Source organism: Cetorhinus maximus, chromosome 23 (assembly GCF_964194155.1).
Source record: "Cetorhinus maximus chromosome 23, sCetMax3.hap1.1, whole genome shotgun sequence".
NCBI classification, from domain to species: Eukaryota; Metazoa; Chordata; class Chondrichthyes; order Lamniformes; family Cetorhinidae; genus Cetorhinus; species Cetorhinus maximus.
Genome location: NC_135901.1, coordinates 39,497,144 through 39,505,487, shown reverse-complemented (window position 1 = coordinate 39,505,487; position 8,344 = coordinate 39,497,144). Strand labels below are relative to the sequence as shown.

At 41.9% G+C, this 8,344-nt stretch overlaps 1 pseudogene; it reads left to right on the top strand.

Annotated features, from left to right (window-relative positions):
* The first annotated feature begins 7,330 nt into the window (after positions 1-7,330).
* LOC144698606 (U4 spliceosomal RNA) lies at positions 7,331-7,448 on the top strand (annotated as a pseudogene).
* The last annotated feature ends 896 nt before the right edge of the window (positions 7,449-8,344 follow it).

The window sequence follows — 8,344 nt, the reverse complement described above, 5'->3', positions numbered from 1 at the left end:
GCCATTCAGCCCTCAAGCCTGCCCTGCCATTCAAAAAGATCAAGGCTGATCTGCCCAAGGCCTCAAATCATCTCTCGTGCCAGCTCCTCATAGCCCTCAATTCCCTGACATTTCAAAAAACTATCTACATCCTCTTTAAATACTTGCAGCAGTCTAGCCTCTACAACTCTCTGGGGTCGAGAATTCCAGACATTTACTACCCTCTGAGAGAAGAAATTCCTTCGCATCTCAGTTCCAAATGAGTGCCCTCTTATTCTGTAACTATGTCCCCTAGTTCGAGATTCCCCCACTAGTGGAAGCATCTTCTCAGCATCTATCCTGTCAAGCCCCCTCAGAATCTTGTACATTTCAATAAGATCACCCCTCATTCTTCTAAACTCTAATAAATAAAGGTCAAACCTGTTTAGCCGCTCTTGATACATCAAACCCCTCATCCTAGGGTTCAGCCTAGTGAACCTCTTTTGAACTGCCTGCAATGCCAGTGTATCCTTTTTTAAATACAGGGACCAAAATTGTACACAGTACTCCAGGTGCGGCCTCACCAACACCCTATACAGTTGTAACAAGACTTCCCTCTGTTTAAACTCCAACCCCCTAGTAATACAGGCCAAAATTCCATTTGCCTTCTTAATTACTTGCTGCACCAGCATGCTAACCTATTGTGTTTAATGCACAAGAACACCCAGATCCCTCTGTGCTGCATTTTTTTGGATTCTCTATCGTCAAGATAAATGAGGGGAGGGGGAATGTGTGGAAGAACTTGTTTTTCGCATATAGCGTGGTAATGACTTCAACAACTGATAATATCCAGGTCCTGGCGAATCGAGTGACAATATCAGGTTTTGAAGTGATGTTTGGTTTGAGTTTGCTGTGTGTAAATCCTCCCCTTCTGACTCTCCGGAAAGGGAGTTTCCAAAATCCATCCCTGTCAGTCCAGGATAGAAATTCACAAAATTTTCTCCTTCTGCCACCTGGACCAGGATGACCGCGCATGCGCCCTGCTGCACATTGCCCCTTATAAAGATGGCGGACATTAATCCAGGTCTGACCGCGGCAGAAGCTCCACAGCTTTTCCTCCGCTTTTACAACCGACGACGGTAGCCTCTAATTCTGGAGTCTGCAGCTTACACAACATACTTACAAAGCTTTCCTAGCCAAATGCAAGATTCATCGCTCGCTCCGTTTCCTATTTCACGAACTATTTTTGGACCCGACGAACATGGAGCTTTCAATCGCCATTACTGTCGCTGCGCATGCGCTAAACACGGCGGCATTACGCATGCAGATAGGGGACGTTCACCACCTTGGGGAATGCTGGGTAAATACCTCGCCATTCTAAGTTCAAATTTGTTAACCGTGATTTGTTTTGCTGATATGCGGTGGAGTCTGGGACAGGTGGATCCAATATCAAAATTAGATAAAAAATTATAATGAAGGGCATTTGCATGGGTCATCCATTATTCACCAGAAAGAAGGAGGATGGGAATTGGTGGAGAATTGGGAGACCCAAAAACAGCAGAATCCAATCCCTGCAGTCACATGTGAACTCACTGTTGTCCCAGAATGAGTGAATTGCTGCCATACACAGAACATTTAAGCAGCCTCTCTTTGATATGAATGAACTGCTCATGCATCAAATTCTTTGAACTTCAAAGTTCAGATGAGAGAGACAGAAACGGAATGAGGACAACTGCAATTATTGGGAGATGGAGAAACTGAATAAATCCTTTGCAGTCAATAAATATCTGAGCAGTCTCTCTCCAGCGGAACTGGGCATATTTTCAGAAAAACCGGTCTGATTACTTCCCACATTTTGCCTTGCAGCACCATTTCTTTTGTCAGTTAATCTCCCGTGCCTTACATCTTATCACTGCTCTTCTCTTTTTTTTAACTTTAATTCCCGAGATCCACCTCTGTACTCATTCTGGATCTGTTGATGTCTAACATTTCCATCTCATGTCTGATCTCTATTCTTCACTCTACTTATGATGGTAGATCTGGTTTTGTTTTGTTTTGTTTTGTTTTGAGTCAGTAAGTAACTCATCTAAGTTATGAAATTTCACAAAACAGCAACAAAGCTTCATTCCAATCAGGAATCAAGCACATTCCGTGGTAATAAGAGCACCAAATCCTAACCACTAGACAACTGGGGAATCCACGTGAAAGTTGGCTGATGCACAATAATTTTGCAATGTCTTCACTTCAGACCACTTTCACTAGAGGCAAGTTTCTCTGCCAAAATGGTATGTTTACATAGAACACAAATGACTTGTTCAGCCAATGACAACATTGAATGCTGTTGACAGGTACATGAAATTGACAGGGAAGGGTAATAGTCCAACAGGCTGTGGATGTGCAATCTTCAACTTCTAAAACCCACTAACTTAATCATTGTGGTCCCTGTGAAACTTACAAGGCAATGCACTGCAGATACTCAACACTAAAAGCAACTGACACATGTCAAGTTCTAAACACTGTCATGCCACATCTCTTCCTGCTTCTGTCCCCGCCTCGCCCCCTGCTCCCTCTGTCTGTACAGCTCTGAGGTCAATTAGCTGCTTGATGCAGACACTGTCAGTTCGGGAACCCAGTCTACACCTGGAAAGCAGGGACAGGGAATGGAAGACACAAGTCATTGAGAAGAGATGGGTTTGAAGATGACATGGTAAAGAAAAGCAGGAATTCATCTCCCTGATTATCCCACGTACTGATTACAGGAATGTGCACAGTGCCAATTATTCACAGTTTCATTCTCTTTCCAGTCTTGTGTACGTTGTTAAGCTTTGAAGTTTATATTTTCATACAGAAGTATATTTTCAGACAGATTTTCAATGTGGAGAGAGCGGAGCTAGGATGAGCTAATGTTGTTCAGACGATGTACTGTAAGAAAGTACATAACAGGCTGATGATAACAGTGCCTCTTTTGAAACAGTGGGAGACAGTGGAAGATTGGCACCAATAAAAGTGTCCTTCAACTAGTCCGGTTTCAAATCTCGTTCTAGAAATGACAAGAAAACAGAATGAATTTACTCTGTGTCTTGACTTCAAATAAACAGGATGCAAGGTAAGAAAATATATTTTGTGAGATTAGGTTGTAAAATGGCAAAGTGGGCGTGAAAAAATAACCGTGGTGTTTGGAAACATAGAATTATAGGAAGTTACACTTTTCAATTTGGCATGCTGCTTTGAAATAGCAGCTGTGATTGTTTGATCAGGAGTGATATTTCTGCCGGTTTGAACATCAGGCAGAAAAGCCTTCCCCTTTACCACCCACATTTAGCCTCGCAGCATCATCCCTTTAGTCAGTTCATCCCTCATGCCTTGCATCTTATCACTGTCCATGAGTAACAGAAACGGAATGAGGACAACTGCAATTATTGTGGCAACAGTCTGAATCTTCAGCTTGTTAATACCAGCTTTAGGTATCTTGCAACTCACCTTGGTACATGTTACTGTGGTGTAATTGGTTACTACATGTAACAATTATATGAGGGGTTTTTAGATCGGGCACAACCTAATATTGTTCACTTTTTACCCCCTTGGGTATTGGCTGCCACACAGTTCCAGGTTTTTTATTTTTGTGTCCTTTCACTGCCAGAAAAATATTCCCCAAAATTTGCCAATTCTGCTGTTATCCATTAACTCTTCAACTAAACAATACCTCGTTTTTTTTCCCCAAATGGGATATGGAGAATATGTGGTTGTGATGATACAAATCCATGTTCAAATTCAGAAATGTGAAAATACAGTTCAGTTCATAGACCGAAGAATCTGTGGTTGTTCTTCTTAAAGCCGAGAAGGGTAAGAGGAATTGTGTTTGAGCTTATTAAAATCATGAAAAGTTCAGATAGAGAAATTAAAGAGAAAATGCTTCAAATGGATGAAGGGTCGATAACAGATGATAACCAATTTAAGAAGAGTGTCTGAAGTATCAGGTAACAAGATGAGAAGTGTTGTTTTTTTTAAAACAGTCATTTGGCATTTGGAAATCACTGCCTAATAGGATAATGCAAACAGAATGAACTGCAGTCTTGAAAAGGGGAAACGAGAAGGAGGACATTCTGCAGCAACGTGAGGAAAGGGTGGGGAAGTAGGACTGACTGTGCTGCTAGTGTAGACACAGTGGGTCAAACTGCCTCCTGTGTGGGGAAAGGGTGGGGGAATGGGATTGACTACACTGCCAGTGCAGACACAATGGGTCAAGCTGCTTCTGTCTGTGTTGTACTTTCCTGTGACTCCGCAATTTGACCCACTTCTGAAAACTGGATCAGACCATTTCAGAAATTTACAGCCAATTCACTATTCAGCTCTCAGCAACAATTTCATCTCACCGTCATCTTTCATTCACTTTGAGCTGCCAAGGCTCCAAATGATGGAATTCGCTCCCTCAAACTCTCTGCCTCTGTCACTCTCTCCCCTCCTTTAAGATGCTGCTTAAAACTTACCCCTTTTATCAAGCTTCTGGCCACCCATCCTAATATCTCCTTCTGGGTGGGTCACAATCAAACTTTGGGAATGCTTCCTGTGAAGTGCTTTGCGGTGTTTTATTGGGTTAAATGTCAATCAGTGAAAATTGTTGTTGTTCAGCTCCACACGGTGGGATTGGAGCTGAGGGGACAGAAAGGATCCAGCTCAGTCAGTGGCATTCTGCCTCGTGTGTGGAAGTACAGCTAGGGAGAGATACTTGAACATTTGGGCCCTATTCCTGAGCTGGATGAGCTGTTTACTACATGGAGACTATGAAATGTATTAACGGAGTCAGTGATTGAAGCAGAGACCAAGGAAACATAGAAGAACAGGTTAAGAAGGTGAGTGAATGACAGAGGGAGAAAGATCGTGGTGGTTTGGCGGGCCTGTGAGATTAGGACTAATTCTGCTAGGGAGTCTAAACACCAACATGGACTTGTTGGAGGTGACAGTCTGATTCTATTTGATAATATTTCTGAAACTTTTGGATGTCAAAAATGCATCAATGCATAAATGGCAGCATGAAATATTGTGCACAGTAGATGAAGCTTCATGAATAAATTAGTTTCCCATTGCTCTGAGAATCCATTTATCATTCATATGGATTGGGACAGACTTTGGTAAGCTGGGATGTCATGGGAATGTGTTAATTATTAACAGGTTAATATCACACACAGTGATTCCAGGTTAAATTACCATCAGAAAATCAGTTGCTCTGAGCACTTTTTCTTATCCTTATTTTATTTATCTTATTTATTCAAGAGGGCACTAGATGATTATTTGAATAGTAACAATGTGCAGGGGTACAAGGAAAATGCAGGTCACTGGCACTGGTCATAATGCTCATTTGGAGAGCCGGTGCAGAGACGATGGGCCGAATGTCCTCCTTCTGTGCCATTCAGATTCTGTGGTTATCAGTCACATGTAGGCCAGACCAGATAAAGATGACAGATTTCCTTCCCTAAAGGGCATGTGTAATCAGATGTATTTTTTATGAAAACCGATGATAGTCTCATTGTTAACTAGCTGGTGATTACAGATTTATTAATTGAATTTAGATTCCACCAGCTGCCTTGGTGGGTTTTGAACCCGTGTTCTCAGAGCATTAGCCTGGGCCTCTGGATTACTCGTACAGTTGTCCCAGCTTTACAAAGACAGCATATCCTGAAAACAGCCCTACCTTTCCATTCAAAATAAGAAATCGAACACTATGTGGTTATTGCACCTCTCATTATAAAACAGACCAGTATTTAACTTTACAAATTTGCATAAAGTATTGGGCCAGTGTCCATAAGTTACACGTCAAACATCACACAATGAATGTCACAATGTGTTACTCATACAAAATCTTAAAATAAACAATTCCAGCTACTGACCTGGAGCCTAATATTTACAAACAGCTACAACTGTCATCTTATTTGGATTTCTCCATTTACAGCAGTGATTTTAAACTCAGAGGCCAGTTTAACAGTTAAATGTTACAAATGTGCTTCAGCCTTCAGAGGACACATGAACAATAATTAAGGATATCCAGTTAAGATGGGATGGAAGTCACCTCCATTTAATAAAATGTCTTCCTTTGGATTTTGTGAAGTTTATATAGCACAGAAAAAAACTCACCTGATGCTGAAAGGTGATGAATATAAAATTCGAGGTTGCTGATTTAAATTTGATTGCTGTCTTTGGTCATCTGGCGTCTTCAAAAGATGGGTTGGAGAACACAGGTGGAGCGCACACACAGTTTAATAAATCAATTAAATAAAAGCGTATTGTTTAACATCACTACATGAATAACTATCTTTTTCAGTACCCTTTGAGTAACATATTGCTTTAATTTCTTTGAACCAGGTTTAATTATTGGCTCTGAAAGGTTATATAATAATTAAGCAAATTAATTTGTATCATAATTAAGTCCTCTCTAACAACACGGTGTGTACACCTATACCACATGGACTGCAGCGGTTCAAGAAGGCTGGTCACCATCACCTTCTCAAAGGCAATTAGTGATGGAACATAAATGCTGTCTCACATTCCATCTATGAATACATAAAACAAAAAAAACTATCAATCACCTTGAAAACAAGGCTGGAATCAATTAAAATACGGGTCTGTAAAAATGATAATTGCACAAGATGAATTCTGAAATTTAAAAGTAAAAAACAAAGTTGGAAGTACACAGCAGCATCAGCAGCTGGGGGTGCATGATTCATCAGGACTGCTCTGTCCCGTTCCCAACAATGTGTCAACATGAAGCAGGAAACTCTCTTCTCCCTGTGCTTCCCCCTCCCTCCCTCACCGCCCTCCCCACCAGCTCCCCCCCACCCCCCCCCCCCCCCCCCCCCCAACCCCACCCCCTTCACTGAGTCTGAACTGGGTACAATGCATCAACATGAAACAGAAAACTCTCTTCTCCCTGCTCCCACTCCCCTTCACTGACTCTGAATTGCGTCAAATGTACAAGGAGCTATTACTGTGTCCAGAGTTTTGTAAAATTATTTTTTATAAATAATGTTCAAAATAGTGTTACTTTTAGTTATGTTAGAGTGGGTTAACACAACCGTTTAAACTACCCTCGGGGGAGCTCGGACACCTGCTCCCTGCAGACAGGACATCATTTCACTTCACAAGGTATCATTGAGAAGATTAGTATATTCCCATCCCACAATTCTTTCCTTCTCATTTCAACATTCAGGCTGATAAATAATGTTTCAATCTGCTGATGTAATTTTAGCAAATAATTTATAACTGATAAACTCAATCTCAGGTGAGAATGTGCAATGTACTGAAATCAATTCACTTTAGTCACCACAAGTGTGAACAGTTTGTGTTTGATAGACCACCAGTTGTCCGGGAAAGCTTTGTTCACTTTGCGCAGTGATAGTATTGTAGCCAATGGGGTTTTTGAAAACTTTTCCCAATAGCCCGCTATGGTGACTTGCAACAAAGTCAGCATTAGCAATTTTTGGTAATCTCTTTGGAGACTGTTTATGTATGTTAAAAGATAGTGAAGTAAACTGAGCTGATATTCAGCAGGGAAGGTAGTATCAGTGAAGAGGTGACTTAACATTGAGTTCAACAACTTCAGAACATGAACTCTTTCCTTAATTTTATAGCTTGACCCCATGACTCCAATCATCATCGGATGATAAAGCCTAATTTTGCATGCAAGACTATCGCTTTCCAATGGCGGACCTCTCACCCAGCATTCAGATCGGGACAGAATGTGCCCTAAACATTGCGCCAGTGCTATACGCATGCGTAAAGCGGAGCATGATTGGCACGCGCATGCGGTCTCCTGCCTGAGCATGCGCAGTGCTGTCCTGTGACCGGTGCCACAGAGAGCGGTTAGGAAAATGGCGACTGCAGCAGAATAACAGAATTAGTGGGTGGGCGGCAGGAATGGAGGAAGCGGAGTGGACAGGGAGGCTTCATAAACACTCGATAAAGGCTGCATACCCTGAATAAGAAACTAACGGCTCTGCGTTTACATCGATCAGACCGGAAATGGCTGGATCTCTCCCTCTGCACGGCCTGGGGGAAGCGGCTGTGTAGCAGGGCGCATGCGCGGTCATCCTGGTCCAGTAGCAGGAGGAGAGTATGTTGTGAATTTCTATCCTGGGCTGACAGGGATGGATGTTTCTATAATCTCCTTTTCACAGGATATTAAATGGGAAGGATTTGCAGACGAAGAAAACTTAAATAAAACATCACATCAAGATCTGACAGAGTCACTCAATTCGTCGTAACCTGAATATTATCAGTCTCAGAACGTCAGTGCTGAGTTCCAGGTCATTAACACTCACTGTGTAAAATTTCTTCCTCACTTCCCCCCTGTAGATCTTGCCCCAAACCTTAAATCTGTGTCCTGTAATCCTTT